We start from the raw sequence: 16,442 nt of genomic DNA on the forward strand, positions 1-16,442 counted from the left end.
GTTATTTTTACATGAATATTGTGTTATGAGGATGTGCTTTTGTTAATTATAATTTTACATTAATTAACTTTAGGTTGTAATGGGTCACAAAAGTTCAAAGCGCTGAATGTGGATTTGAATTTGCATCTTGAACTTAGGCTATGTTATTTCACCTGAGTGGGCTGAGGAGTTGAATCCCTTTGTTGTTTTGCTTCCGGTCTGATTCTGGTAGCGCCCAGATGATTGTGGTGCCATGGTTTTTGTTAGAAAAATCAAGAACTGTAGAATAGGTATATAAGAGATGGTTGTTGAGGTGTATAGGGGAACGACTTTACGCTCATCTGTCTGCCAACATTAACGTTTCAAGACCCACCACTCAAGAGACCTCGTCTTCATTGAACTTTCAACAGCTGTCAACAAACTTCAATCAGTATATCTACAAGGATCAAGACTTTGGTGACTATGTACATTTAGTGAATAGTTTTAGATTAGTAACCCAATCGTATTGCATTAGAAATCTCAACTGTCAGTCATTGTAACCTTGTTTATTTTTCATTCAATATATACTCTCCCAAAAAAGAAACGTATATAGGAATTTCAACTGTATTTTTATGTTTACTTTGAAACATCTTGTAGGCTTTATGAATCAATGAAATATAGCGAAATTGCACACTGGGAATGCAGACTTATCCGTCTTTGGCACCAACTCGAGGAAAGTCAGTGTGAGTGTCACATGGAGACATGTAGTGGTGCTGAAGTCAATACCTCGTGTGACCACCGTGGGCATCCAGAACTGCACGGCATCTCCTCGGCATCGAACGAATAAGTCTCAGAATTTCGTGTTGCCCAATCGCAGCCCACTCTGCCTGGAATGCCTGTGCGAGTTGCTGAAGTGTCTGGGGCTGAGGGTTACGGCGTCGCACCCGGGTTTAAGTCGATCGGGTTTAAGTCCGGTTTAAGTCCGGTGATCTTGAGGGACAGGGGAGCACATTGATGTTGTTGTTCTGGAGGAAGTCTCTAGTGTGACATGCTGTGTGGGGCCTGGAATTGTCCTGTTAAAACAACTCCCTCTGGCGATCAATGATTGGAAGGAGGTGTGGTCGTAGGATTTCGACACAGTACCGTTGAGCTGTCAGGTTGCCCTGGATCATCACCAAATCACTTCTCCTACGGCAGGTGATCGCTCCCCATATCATAACAATTTCCCGGCCGAATCTGTCCACCTGGGGAACGCAAGCGTCGGCGAAACGTTCACGTCGACGTCTATACACCCGCATTCTTCCATCGCGTCGTTCCAATAGAAATCGTGATTCATCACTGAACCAGATTATACGCCAATTCGGTAGGTTCCAGGCCTGAACGTTGGTGCACCATTGAACTCGATGTCGACACTGTTGTTGTCGAAGCACAGGGCTAAAATAAGATCTTATGGCACGTAAATCAGCCTCTCTCAACCTGTTCCTGACGGTCTGTGCAGAAAGCCTCCTCAATCCGGGTATATTTGTCGAGCGGTACTGGTCGCCGAAGCTGTTCGATGACGCAGGTGATGTACCCGGATGTAGCAATCCTGCGCCGCAGTGGTCGCTCGAGGTCGCCCACTACGAGGGGCATCTGCTACCGCATTCTGCCGGCGATATCTCTCCCAGAGCCGTCAAATGGTGCTTTGGTGAACAATCATGCGTCGGGCAACTGCACGTTGGGACTGGCCAGCTTCAAGCAAACCAATGGCGATATGACGGTTGGCTTCACTTAGACGTGGCATTTTGCGTTCGTCAACAATATTCCAAATACAGTGAATAATTGACAGACAGCGATCATCATTGAGACTATCTGATCCCCAACTTTCACGTGCATTGCATATGAATTGTGTATTCTGTGACACTACACGCCGAAATTGAAAATCATGCTGTTAAATACGGGTATTTTACGGATGGTGCGTTTTGTTGTGATGTTTCAAAACATAAACACCATAGGACTCATAAACAGAGCAAAACCTTTTGTAAAATGAATCACGTTTTAATTCATTGCTACATGAACTTACTATTTTCATGATGCATTTCTTTTTTGGGAGAGTATATAATTGAACATCATATAACTGTTTCTGTTTTCAATTTTGCTGGTTTCAAGGTGACTCACAAGCCTTTTATCACAGTATTTACTAAATCGTAACAATTGAATTATGGCCAAGCAATAAGCATTATGACTTGATAGAATATATCATAAAAGGTAATACTTCTTGTTAAAGGACGGAAATTCGGTCCAATAAATAATGATGTTATAGTATACTGAACATCTAAACAAACGCAAGTTTCGAAAAAATGAAATCTTATAAAAGTAAGCGTTCATGTTTATGTGATCTATTTAAAAACTTGACAAAATAAACAGAATTGCGTTTCTTTTGCTGTTCAGTATACATTGTCTGGTTGACTAACAACAAGATATTTTCTCACAAGTTATTGATCGAAAGGTCAGGCACTTACGTGACAACATCCAGATGATAAAACGGAACCTTGCAGGATTGATCATCTTTATCGGGAAGCTACGTACAAGTTGACCAAGGACATTACAGATCCCTCCCCTTCGTGACATGTTTGGGAGTCTCTTAATTGGAGTTGATTAACTCCGGACTGAAGGCTACAGCCCCATAGTGGTAGCGTATTAGTCCCGCAGTCAAAACAAAATTCAGCTTCTACGTAGAAAATAGTTTCATGTACGTATGTTATCTTCTTTGAGTGGCATTTTAGAAGTTGGGAAGTACAATATAGAACAAACTTTATGGATAATGCTTACTATCTACGTAGATGATACGTACCATATACATGATATTACTATCTACTTGATACGTACATTTACGTTCGTGATATTACTTTCTGTTTAGGAGCAGGCGTCATGTAGTATCGAATTATTGACATGTTAACCATCTTTGCTTGAGTTATCAACAATGTGTATTGTAACCTCCGCCTTAATAAGTAATTTGATTCGTTTGACGTTAATTCTTGACGTGTCTCTTTTGTGGTTCTGTAAGAATATTCAATAAAGTAACTCTTCATTTAATTGTGTCGGTGTTTTGAAAGAAGGAATATATTTGACTTACTATTTAAACTCTGATATTTTGAGATGATTTCTATTAGTTCGGAAAATGCAGAACATGTTAAATGAACATGGACGACCATCATGATACCATCATTTAATTGAATCATATACAATCATTATTTAAATCATGTTTAAACGAATTCCTGCCTGCAGAGGGGCGTGGGGTAGTCTAGTGGTTAAAGTGTTCGCCCGTCACGCCAAGGACCCGGGTTCGATTCCCCACATGGGTACAATGAGTGAAGCCCATTTCTGGTGTCCCCCTCCGTGATATTGCTGGAAGATTGATAAAAGTGGCGTAAAACTATACTCAGTCAGTCAGTCCTGTCTGCAGATAAAGGACTAGACAATCCGCTGATTTACACCCTGAGCATCGATACATTGTTTTGTATGCGTGTTGTTTGAACCCAAGCTAATTAATATTCCAGCTATATCACGGCGGTATGTAAATAATCGAGTCTGGACCAGACAATCCAGTGATGAACGTCATGAACATCGATGTGCGCAATTGGGATACGATGACATGCATCAACCAAGTCAGCGAGTCTGACCACCCAATCACGTCAGTCGCCTTTCACGACAAGAATGGCTTACTGAAGATCAATTCTAACCCGGATCTGCAACGGCTCTTTGTACGCTGTATAGGATCAACCAAGACAGGGAGCCTCACCACTGGATCATGTATGTTGCCTCGGGGGACAAGCATGAGTTCGCGAAGGCGACATACAATTCAAATAAGGTTAACTTTATTCTTCGGAAGAAAAAATGTGTAAAAATTAAAAAGTATTTTAAAAATTTTCTCAAATGGCAGAGAATATTTTGATTTACAAATACATGAAGGTGTCTAGCCTATGTTAACGTAGGTTAGCTAAATTATACCAGAAAACTAGAAACCACTGACTCAGCGTAGTATTCGGACACATATATTATACAATTTTACATTCGCATTAGTGAATTTGCTGATATTTGATTCTGGACACAGAGGCAACAAAAAGCACTATCCAAAGTCGTCGATTACATCATTGAAGGCCAGGCACTGTATCGCGGGACGTCTGCCAAGACGAAAACGTGGGAAACAAATGACCAATCATCAGGGCATATTGACCAGTCGACGTTCTAAGATACTGGACAGATTAGTCGATTTGTCTTTCTTAACAAGGGGATACGGATAAGCCAGGGTAATTTTCTATAATATGGTTCCATAAAATCCTAGGGTCGGCAGCAAGTCTAGACAGCATGTATAACGGTATATCCTAATCAGACCGTACCTCCGTGAAGATTGAAATAAGAATTGGTCTACAACAAACCATGCGTGTAGTAAGAGGTGACCAATGGGATCGGTCAGCTTCTCAGTTGGTTGATGCACGTCATCCAATTCTGTATTGCTTAGATCGCGATCAGTGTTCACTGAATGGTCTGATCCAGATTCGATTATCTACAGATCGCCGTCATACAGTGTGAATATTGTTGAGTGCGGCATTGGATAGACAAACAAATAAACAAACACGTCATGCTATCTTATCTGACCCGTCGCCGAAAAACCTTAGTTGTGCGTGCGACGCTAAATAAAGTAAATACCTAACTATCTTATCTGACCGTGAAAGGGTTTTCGTATGGACGAAATGCTTAGTAGGAAAGTTATGAAGACTTCTTGTCATCAGCTACCGGTGGATATACATGTTATACATGTTTATAATAGTAAGAAGAGCAACAATGACAAGGGCGACGATGATGATGACGAGAACGACGACGACAATGATGATGATGATAAAGATGAATATCAACAACGATGATGATGATCCGGACATCCACGACACTAATTATAATAATAACGAGGTCGTCGTCATGATGATTATGACGACGACCTAATGATGATGGTGATTATGATGATAAATATCAACAACGATAGTGATGATAAGAACAACAACGACACTAATTATAATAACAATGATGATGATGATGATGATGATGATGACAAAGACGAACACGACCACGACGACAACGACGATGATGATGGTGATTATGATGATGAATATGGACAACGATGATGACGAGATGAACAACGACACTTATTATAATAACAATGATGACGATGACGACGACGATGACGATAATGATGATTTAGCTATGCGAACACCGTGAAAGATGTTCTGCAGCTGACTGATACAGGTGTTAAGAATTGCGGTACCGATTCAATGTTTTCAAAGCTGTTTTCATTGTTAGCCTGTATCCAGACTTACACACTGTAAGATTAGAATATAATTATAACAACAGCTTTAACGAGTCATGTGAACCCGTGTTGTTAAGATAACCACATCCACACGACGGAACCCAAAACGTGCTGACCCAACACGAAGACGTTGACGTTGTAGCCCTAAATAGTAATGGGCTAATGCGACAGCCTTTTGTTGATTAATTGAATTGTTTTCCTCGTCCTTGCCTCAACCTCACCGCCAATTGGATCCGTTGAACATCTGCACGCTGAACATCAAATCCTATAATGGCCTTTTGCCGCTATTAGCTCAGTTACCGTGGGTAAATCTCTTGTTTTATGGCCAGGGAAATACAATGTAATACAAACTGGCCTTACAAACAACTTCCATCAGCCCATAAGCCATGACGTTAGCGAGCATGGCATGTGACCTTGACCTTGATTGTTGCTTCTGGGGAAGGTAAATACAATTAATCCGTCAGTTGCGCTGGTTCTGTTGGTGTGTCTGCCAGTGTTTGTCTGAGGTGACGTGTCGTATTAGAGGTGATCGATACGGCGCTAGTTTCATCATATTCGGGAAGTTAAATGTCAGCGGTTAATGACATTCGGCATCATTGGACCTTCCCCGTAACCAAACTTGTCCACCTGTCGATAGACTTTACGTAAGAAAATACGACAAACTAATTACAATGCGCGTACTGTGGTCACAGAATCCTTCGAAAATAATTGCTTATTTTACATACGTCATATATCTAAAATACTCTAAGATACAGTTAGTTTTGGCATACCATATATCAAATTGTGTTCTGTGTGTTTGGAATGTCATCTGTGAAACATACGTGAATCTATAAGCGGCCCTCACACGGCAAACTAAAGTTTGACAACACATGTTGTCAATTAAACTCGAGTTTGAGAGTGTGAACATTCCAACAACTCAACACCAACACCAATTTCAGAGTTGTAAAACTGTTGTCGAGAAACAGGATCGGTCTCTATTCTCACTAACTTTTCCATCAAACTTTCGGTGTTGTTAAAGTCGAGTTTGACCCGTGAAGTGTTCTCAAACTCGTGTTCTTGAGAAACAACCAATCGCAATCAACGAAATTGTCACATGACCGCACCGATAGAGACATAGCGCACTAATGCGAGTTTGACAACTTTTAAAATTTCAACAACACGTGTTGTCAAACTTTAGTTTGCCATGTGAAGGCCGCTTACCCGAAATTTAATCAAAAGAGTTGTTATCCAATATTTGGCTTGTCCCGGAATGACACGAGTTGGAATGCGATTGTCTTGGAGGCACTTAGTAACGTTGTCATGCTGCATGACTTAACAAACATGTCTGTCCGTCTGTGTGTCTGTCAGTCTGTCTGTAATCTTGAATGCTTCTTTCACCCAACAGGGCCCGTAAAGATCCGGGAAAGAATTGGTCTTCAGCAACCCATGCTTGTCGTAAGAGGATCGGGGGGTCAGGCACGCTGACTTGTCATCGTATCCCATTTGCATAGATCGATGTTCATGTTGTTGATCACTGGATTATCTTGCCCAGACTCGATTATTTACAGACTGCCGCCATACAGCTGAAATATTGCTGAGTGTGGTGTTAAACAACAACCAGCCAATCACCCAACAAACCTTACTTCACCTCACCTCACCTCACCTCACCTCACCTTACCTTACCTCACCTCACCTCACCTCGCTTCACAAGTTTCTCCATTTCTTCTTTGATAGGCGTTTTAGAATTTCATGGAAACACAATAATTATTTCTTTATTCTGTGAAAGGCGACGTTTCGACATATAGATTCTGATATCGTTGTCAAGCAAGTGATCTTTATCTCTTTTACTTATCATCACGAAATCACGTAACCAAAAACACGTATATATCTTGACACAAGCAAACCATTACTTGACAGCACAATGCCAAATAAAATCTTTGCAATACACGAACCACCCGACCCCGAACACACTGCGAAGCGTGTTCTAAATCACTGTAAGGAGATCTCCACTGACGTCGACTTCCAATGAACAATCGATACACAAACACACCACAACAGCGATTAGTCTGGACGTTTGCACCTGCAATGTGACGTTGCAGCACGCTGAGTGTTTAATGACGATAGCCCAGATAATTAGTGTTTAGAGCTGAGTGGGAACTTATTTATCCTTGAAAACAGCGCGACGTCAACAACGACAACACGTGATCGCCGCTACTTTGGGGAGGATCGGCCTGAGTGATGGTGAACCTGCTTGTTTTAATTATAGAGTTGATCGGACGGCAGGTACCGTCACCAGTCACTTGTCATTTGTGTAATCCTGAACCAGAATGTACGGCCATTCGTAACTACTCGTCCCTTTCCGTAACCTGAAAGAAGACTCGTACCCCTCTTGTAGCCATGTCCGGGAGAAATATTCCCCCCATCCAATCAGAATTCGCGTATGTAGAGAAGAAGTTTGGTCAAAATATATAGTTAGTTGAAATATTTTTTCATTTCGGCTTACATAATTTTTTTCCCAGACACTTCAAGTATATTCTAGTTATTGCATAGTGCTCCTGGGTTTCCTGGATTTTTATAACCAGGATATATACAGTATATTAACATTATGGCTAAGGAAAGTATTTAAGCATGTTAAACACACCCTTTCAGGTATTTCCTTGGCGTGGATGCCATGTGTTACATGCCCTTGAAAATAGTTCGGCGATTAGACTATTTGTTTCTCTCTGCGCTTTTGCCCTCAGACAGAGCCGGAAAGGGACGAGTAGTTACGAATGAATTTACGCCATAAAACATTCTGAAAGGCCCTGCCGGGATATTTTCTGTCTGTCATCCCCTAATTAACATCCACTTAAAGGAACAACTCAATGGTCCTGTGGTCTAACGTCTGTTCGAAGGGCAGAAAGTGGCTTGTTCGACATCCGGCCACGTTAGACGTTAGCGACGTTAGAAGATGGTACTTGTTGTTACCCTGGCGCCTTGCCCTAATAGAGGATACTTAACAATCGTCCATGTTATACCATGTTTATTAAACGAGTTAATGATTTGGTACCAAACGAGAGAGTTTGATGAACTGTATCGTGACATCAAGGATTGGATGACCCTGAACTTTCTCAAGCTCAACAGTGAGAAGACGGAACTGCTGATTATTTCTTCAAAGTCAACGAGAGGCAAACTTGCTCTGCCCACCTTTGAAATTGGAGGCAGCATCATTGAACCAAGGACAGAAGCACGAAATCTGGGACTTGTATTTGACTCATCTATGAATGCAGAGTCCCATGTAAACAAAGTATGCAGACATGCATATTTTAACATCCGTAACATTGCCCAAATACGTCGATTAGTAAATCTAAAGACCGTAACATCTCTTGTTCAGTGCTGTGCTGTGTCCCATTTAGATTAATGCAATGCTCTTCTAATTGGACTACCAAAGCATTGATAGCAAAGCTGCAGCGCGTTCAGAAATGTGCTGCTAGACTTGTGACAAAGACAAAGGAAGTCAGCCACATTTCTCCAGTGTCAAAGAAACTTCATTGGCTGAAGATGGCGAACAGAATCACTTATAAAGTGCTCCTGTTAACCTTCAAGGCAAGGGCAGGCCTAGCCCCTATGTTTCTCCGGGAACTACTCCAGGAATACAAGCCCACGAGGTCTCTTATATCCATGGGACAAGGCATGCTGTGTGTTCCACACGCAAGGACCACCACCTATGGAGATCGATCCTTCGCCAGAACAGATCCACGACTCTGGAATGATCTGCCATTAAAATTGAACTTATAAATAACATGGCTTCTTTTAAAATCAATCTCAATAACCGCTTTTTCTCAAAGACATGCGCCTAGACCGAGTGGACATTGCTGATACATGTGACATGCATCCTCTCAAAGCGCTTTTGAGCAGTTATACTGACTGGATTCTTGCGCTATATAAGTTCTTAGTTGATGATGATGATGATAAATCTTTCACGAGTTTAAAAATATGGTATTTCACAGAAGTGAGTTTAGTATTCTGCATATTACTCTCCAACATAAATTAATAGAAACTGCCTTCAGTATGATGACTATCATATCAAGCAAGGTCTAATGCCATTGTGACAGAGGCATTAGCATTGTGACGTCATAACTGTAACCATTATGCCTTCAATGTCTAGGGGTATAATGTCTTTGAGATCTTGTACCAAGGAAATATAGAAACATCGTACACAAACAAATAGACGTGTTTACTGAAATGTACGGGACTGTAAGACCATCTGTAAATGCTGTATATTAAATTACGGAATTTACAATGGTCTTACAGTTCCGTACCTTTCAAAACACCGTGTAATTCAATTTATTACCCTTAAGATCTTTAGTTAACTGATCTTTAAAAACAACATTCAATCATCTGCAGAATGAGACGCAAGACATTTCGCCATTTTTCCTGAATGGCCATAAAGGGAGATAACTAGGGATGGCTTAGCTTATGATAAGAATTATCGAATTTGAGATCTTGCTTAAGGCCAAGTGAAATATAGAAACATTTTATTTTGGGATATACTTATTGACACAAACAAATAGAAATTATGGCAACAATTTTATTACTCTGTTCATACTCGTAATTGTATGCGCCAACTCAAAATTTCGAAGCGATCAGCCGTTTGGCAGCCATATTCCATCTAAGGTCAAGGTCATTCGTACACCCGTGTAGTGTGTCACATGACAGATTTGACAAATGGGGTCTCTCTCTCTCTCTCTCTCTCTCTCTCTCTCCTCTCTCTCTCTCTCTCTCTCTCTCTCTCTCTCTCTCTCTCTCTCTCTCTCTCTCTCTCTCTCTCTCTGAAAACAACAGAAAGATGTATCCTTATCGACCGTTTGCCACCGACAGTAGGCGATTCCTCGTCAGAATAATCCCAATGATCGTAGAACAAGCAAGCAAGGAATGAGGGTACGTTATGCCTCTCTTGTGGAATGAGTGAGTGAGTATGTTTTTTTACGCCGTTTTAAGCAATATTTCAGCAATATCACGGCGAGGGACACTACAAATTGGCTTCACACATTGTGCCCATGTGGGGAATCGAACCCGGGTCTTCGGCGTGACGAGCGAACGCTTTAACCACTAGGCTACCCCACCGCCTCCTTGTGGAATGTCATTATTGTAGAAATCAGGAAATACCGTCTATATGGCGTGATAAATTATGTGTCATCGTATCCCGAAGAGTACACGGCTTTGCTCAAGCTTTAAGTACAGCTCCACGTATGCATTATGCAAAATCGATAATATAATTCTGGGTCAGTTTCGTCGAATTCTAATTAACGGCTAATTTATGAAGATTATTGAGAACAGAAAACCTTCTGAGTGACATGACATTTTACAAGGCCAAATAAAGAGAATGACAAAATTTCAAGTGAATATGAAATTTTGGAGTTATCAACCTCTGAAGTGGAATGCTATTTAAGTATTTGGTGTACCTTGACCGGACACGAGTATTAACAATCCGCTATGATACAGCTGAACTATTGCTTTCTGCGGCGTTCACTCACTCAACATACCATCTATGTCAACGTCGAGTTTGCACGTTTGCAGAGTTGAAGCATTTGCATCTGACATGTCTCCTGATGTTCCACAACTGACCGTCATCCCGGAATGTCTGCAGCAATCCATCAATGGCAATTGTCGGAGTATCGATCCAGACATACCAGCATGGCCAGCCCCGATTGACGAGGGGACACTGGCCACAGAGGGCACAGATAACAAACGCAGATGCAAACAGTCTTCAGTCATCCTCAAGTGGAATTGCTTGTTCTGCACGCATGTCGCTGTCCTGGGTTGTAAGGTTGCTGTATTAGGCTCAGGATGTGGTGATTTATCTTCAGCAGGAGATGGAATTTGGAAAACGGAATTAATTGTGATGTCCAGATTTTAACATAGATGGGAGGTGTTTAATGTTTATTGGATGTGTCTGTATTGGCGGCCTTACTGATAAATGGCGGTGGTATAAGTTAGTGATATGGGTTTAGCGCCGATTAAGAAATATATTTGACAGCTCGAATTAAGTGTGGAGGATTGTTTATATTTAATATTTATTCTGTTTTACACATTTCCATTGGACGAGATCACATGATGCCGAAACTGTGTCTGTTAGCACAGATCAAGGTTTGATCAAAGGAAATAACAACGGCAATTACTTTCAGAAATGATATGTTTTCCCGGCGCTCTGAGACTGGTAGCAGGTCAAAGCTGATAGCTGTAACTATTTGACACGTGCTCTTGTGTTTGTTAATGTGTTTTATAGCCAATACTACTTTAGGTAAATTAGGGTAATACTTAGTGAGTGGTATAGTATATTGCTGCCGAAACAGCATCCCAGAAATGTCATCAGGAATAGGCTTCCCGCTTTGTCAGCATTAAACGGGCCGGTGGGGTAGCCTAATGGTTAAAGCGTTGGCTCGTCAAACCGAAGACCCGGGTTCGAATCCCCACATGGGTGCAATGTGTGAAGCCCATATCTGGTGTCCCCCGCCGTGATGTTGCTGGAATATTGCTAAAAGCGGCGGAAAACCAAACTCAGTAAGTCAGTCAGCATTAAACCGACATCTTCAACAGAATCAGATATCTTGGGTATAGATATACTTAAGATATAATTTAGATATACTTAGATATACTTTAGTTTTAATGACGGTGGGGTAGCCTAGTGGTTACAGCCTTCGTTCGACGGGTTCGATTCCCCACATGGGTACAATATCTGAAGACCATTCCTCGAATGCCATGCCGCGATATTCCTTGAATTGTGCTACACGCGGCGTAAAACACTACTCACTCATTCATAACCGTCACATATTGACGTTCAACTTTTTCTGGTATTTTTGAAATTACGTAAACACTGACAAACTAGTTCCACTTTCAGAGGAACCCGCGGGATTTCTCCGACATGAATAAATGCGGAAGCGTTGTTGTTTTTGATGAATTAGACTCCTCAATCTTTAACTCAGCGTTTTCGCATAGACTGGAAACCTGTTTGCGAAATACCTGTCGTCAAATATCCTCGCGTCGTCTCAGACATAAGCATCCAAATTACCTAGTTGATGTGTGCTGACAGATACTGTCGACGGCAATCTACCGCAAGATTAAATTACTTCAGTATATATTCAACTTATACTATTATCATTTCTGACCGATCAATCGATCAATGATGACCAGCGCCTAATCGCCACAGATTCATTGCTGACTTCGGAAATCTCCCCCGGGACATTGATCGTGTCAGCCATTTTGGCGTCTTGAATGCTGTGTGTATCACGGTGCGCTGACACTGTAACTGACATACTAAAGCTAGTTCTTGACAAATATATCTCCTTATAGACCGTTAAAATTTTTTGGTTTGGTATGGTGATGATGATTTTTATGGAGGAGCATGTACAGTGTGATTGACCCCTCTAGAGCTTATGTACAAAGTAAGTGCCCCCACTCCCCAATGTCATGTACAAAATCAATGCCACCCCCTTCCCATAATTTGTAAGCAAAAGCAAAATTGTTAGATTCATGTACAAAATTGCTTTCCATCCCCCTCCCCGCGTACATTTGTTCAAAATTGATGACACCCCTCCCTCTCCTCCTGGGTGACCCCCCTTAAAATCATCATCACACCCTAACAATTAATTATGAACGGACCCTTATTGTCATATTATTTAAATTAAATCTGTTTCTTGGAAACATACTACAAAAAGCATGATGATTTGAGTTTAGTGATGGAGTGCGTTTAGATAGATATTATATACTTAAGTATGAAATGCAGTGATTTCTCAGTTTGAGGAAAGAGATATGTCACTGCAGTGACGGAAATTTCATCGCCGAATCATTCAGTGCACCCACACTGAGCGAGTACTCCGTACTTCGCTTCGTGCGAGTGTACCTCTGTTCGGAACACTTGCGTTACGAGCTGGCAGCGTCCAAAACTGACATTTTATGTGCAAGTGACATTATTTCACTCGATTGCAGCAGTTATAACCTGCATTTATACTTATTGAGACTGTAAATAGCCGATGTTTTATTCAATCGCACTCTACCCTTTCTCTGGGCCCGCCATGTTGTGTGTGAATAATCAGCCCCGATTTTTCTCCCATTTGAGACATATATATGGTTTTACACTGTCAGAAACCAGTTTATTATAAAAATTCCTTGAGCCTTTTGTTGGAGTAAGAAAATCCCTTTGTAGATTATTATTAATGAGATCGTTGCCATGTAAATGTCTGTATCCTTCTAAGTTTTTTCCAAGATTCAGGTAAATGTATAAAATATAAGATTCAGGTAAAATGTATAAAATATATCTAAGATCTAGATGTGTACCCCTTACATCATATTTATTTTTCGAATCTCCCTAAAGATAACAAACCTTGTTCATTACATAAATTTCTTATGATTTAAATTCCTTTATTAGCCCAGTGTGTAATAATGTGATTTGGGTTTTAAAAAAAAAATCAACTGGAAATCCATCTAATCCAGGGCTTTTGTTATTTTTTCATGGTTTTAACTGCCAAAGATATTTCATTTATGTCTATTTCTGTTCCAGTTTGTCCATCAGTTGGTTACTCAAAGTTGGAGTTAAAACCTTTAGTAAATAATTATCATTCTCATGTTTCTTATCAGAAGAATAAAGTTTTCTATAAATATCTCTTAACTCATTTAGTATCAAATCACTGTCAGTAATTTCCTCCTTATTATCTGTAATAATTTTGTTTATTGATTTGCTAACATAATTTCGGTTTTCCAAATGACAAAAATATTTTGTTGTTTTTATTTGCCATGTTTGTTTGTGAATCAGCCCCCGATTTTTGACGAGCAAACTGAGACCGAAAGGGTCGTTTGATGGATATTTTCATGAGTGCTAATCATATTCAAACAATGACAATAAATAAAATGATGGCAACTAATACAGATACGTTTCTCGATTTTTATTTTATTTCCCAATTAAGTACTATGTGTAATCTGTGTGCTTGAACAAGAAGGAGAACAGGCTTAAGCTTACTGTTGGGAGAATTCGTTAATCCAATTTTCTGTGAGAAATAATGTTTAAATTTAATTAAGCAAATTTGGAAGAATGGAATAAATAATATTTTACTCGTCACATGAAATATCCTCTAAATTTCATATACATGTACATTATTTCGCTCAACTGCAGCAGTCATAACTTGCATTTAGAGAGAGAGACCTCACATTCTGTTTGCGTTTCTTCATAAAACGGCCATTTTACAGTTCTGTACTTTATTCTAGGTAAACAGTCACACATTGTTGCTCTGCTACACCTATACAAAAGACACCGTTCGTCAGTAAATAGAAAGAAAGTCAGAAAGTAGTCATTTCAGACTAATTGAAAACTACAAGATCACACAGTCCTCATAATTTTGCCGCCTCAATAGAATTGGATTATGGCTCAGAGCGGCGTTAAACAAAAAATACACTCGCACATGCACACGTACACACACACACGTACACACACATGCGCACGCACGCACGCACACACACACGTGTGCATAAACGCAAACACACACACACATATAACCATTTTGCCTCTATGTGGATAGCGCTCAGTGTTTGCAGCTTGAGAGTGTCACTACATCTACTGATTGGAGAAACGTTGGTACACTAAACTGTGCTTATGGCGAACTCAAAGGGACCATTCATTTCAATTGTTATAATCGTATTTAGTTATTAGCAGTTCGACTAAATAAACCGCAAGTATTCGAGATAAACAATCATCCCAGTTTGTCATATGCGACAGTTCGTTTTATCCGACAGTTCGTTATGTCCGACAGCTAGTTATATCTGACAGTTCGTTATATGCGACAGTTCGTTTTATAAGACAGTTCGTTTTATCCAACAGTTCGTTATATCCGACAGTTCGTTATATACGTCAGTTCGTTATAGCTGACAGTTCGTTATATCCGACAGGTCGTTATATGCGACAGTTCGTTATATACGACAGTTCGTTATATGCGACAGTTCGTTATATGCTACAGTTCGTTATAATCCAACAGTTCGTTATATACGACAGTTCGTTATATATGCGACAGTTCGTTATATCCGACAGTACGTTATAACCGTGGTTTACCGCACATAACTACATGTATTTCCGCAATGAGTTGGTGGTATGAATCTGAATGAGTGAGTGAGTTTAGTTTTACGCCACACTCAGCAATATTCCAGCTATTTGGCGGCGGTCTGTAAATAATCGACTCTGGACTAGACAATCCAGTGATCAACAGCATGAGCATCGATCTACGCAATTGTGATACGATGACATGTGTCAACCAAGTCAGCGAGCCTGACAACCCGATCCCGTTAGTCGCCTCTTACGACAAGCATGGGTTACTGAAGATCAATTCTTACCCGGATCTTCACGGGTCGATTTGGATCTGAAAGTACCCCTTAACAGATATTACTAACGCCTTTCACTTTTCCACATTTCATATGAGGCACAAGATCTTTTATTTCAAGTGCTTCATGTTTTGTTTTTCTTCATTTTTCAATACTTCTGTCAACAACACTGAGAAGAACTATAGGCTTCACTGAGCAATATTCAAGCTACATAACAGTCATGGAATCCTATTAAATTACTACTGCTTTTAACTTCAACTTATGTCAAGGAGCTGTAGTCGAGTTCATAAGCCGAATGTTCTCCATGTTCAGGGGAGGTAGTAGTCTGTCGTACAGACCCTGAAGCAAATATATCCAAGAAAGCCCACGCAAGTCTAGAAAATGTGGCAAGTCTAGATTTCCACAGCTTCAGAAAATGAAGAAAGTCTCAGGGCTCCTTTTCATTATATATATATTTTTGTTACTATAAACTTTTTTTTCAATAAAATATGTTCATTTCAGAGACTAGTTGTTAGTCTAGGGAGATAGGGTAGCCTAGCAATATAGTGGTTAGAGCTAGCGTTGGCTCGTCACACCGAAGACCCGGGTTCGATTCCCCACATGTGTACAATGTGTGAAGCCAATTTCTGGTGTCCCCCGTCGTGATATTGCTGGAATATTGCTAAAAGCGAATTTAAGCTATACTCACTCACTCACTCACTCACTCTCTCTACGTGTTCAGATATAGCAACAAGTATCGATATCATGTTCCATCTGTTAGACATAAAGTTATGTAGAGCTGATGTGTACAGAGTATGTCAACATGAAAACGCACTCAATC

The sequence above is a fragment of the Haliotis rubra genome, unplaced genomic scaffold (genome assembly GCF_003918875.1).
Source record: "Haliotis rubra isolate DU_JTF1 unplaced genomic scaffold, ASM391887v1 Scf28, whole genome shotgun sequence".
Taxonomy (NCBI): Eukaryota; Metazoa; Mollusca; class Gastropoda; order Lepetellida; family Haliotidae; genus Haliotis; species Haliotis rubra.